This window comes from Anomaloglossus baeobatrachus, chromosome 10 (genome assembly GCF_048569485.1).
Source record: "Anomaloglossus baeobatrachus isolate aAnoBae1 chromosome 10, aAnoBae1.hap1, whole genome shotgun sequence".
NCBI lineage: Eukaryota > Metazoa > Chordata > Amphibia > Anura > Aromobatidae > Anomaloglossus > Anomaloglossus baeobatrachus.
In genome coordinates, this window is record NC_134362.1 from 214,679,494 (window position 1) to 214,679,831 (window position 338).

Here is a 338-nt window from a genome sequence, read left to right on the forward strand (position 1 = left end):
AGCCTTACCCCTATATACACCCCCTATACAGCCTGTATATACAGCCTTACCCCTATATACACCCCCTATACAGCCTGTATATACAGCCTTACCCCTATATACACCCCCTATACAGCCTGTATATACAGCCTTACCCCTATATACACCCCCTATACAGCCTGTATATACAGCCTTACCCCTATATACACCCCCTATACAGCCTGTATATACAGCCTTACCCCTATATACACCCCCTATACAGCCTGTATATACAGCCTTACCCCTATATACACCCCCTATACAGCCTGTATATACAGCCTTACCCCTATATACACCCCCTATACAGCCTGTATATACAG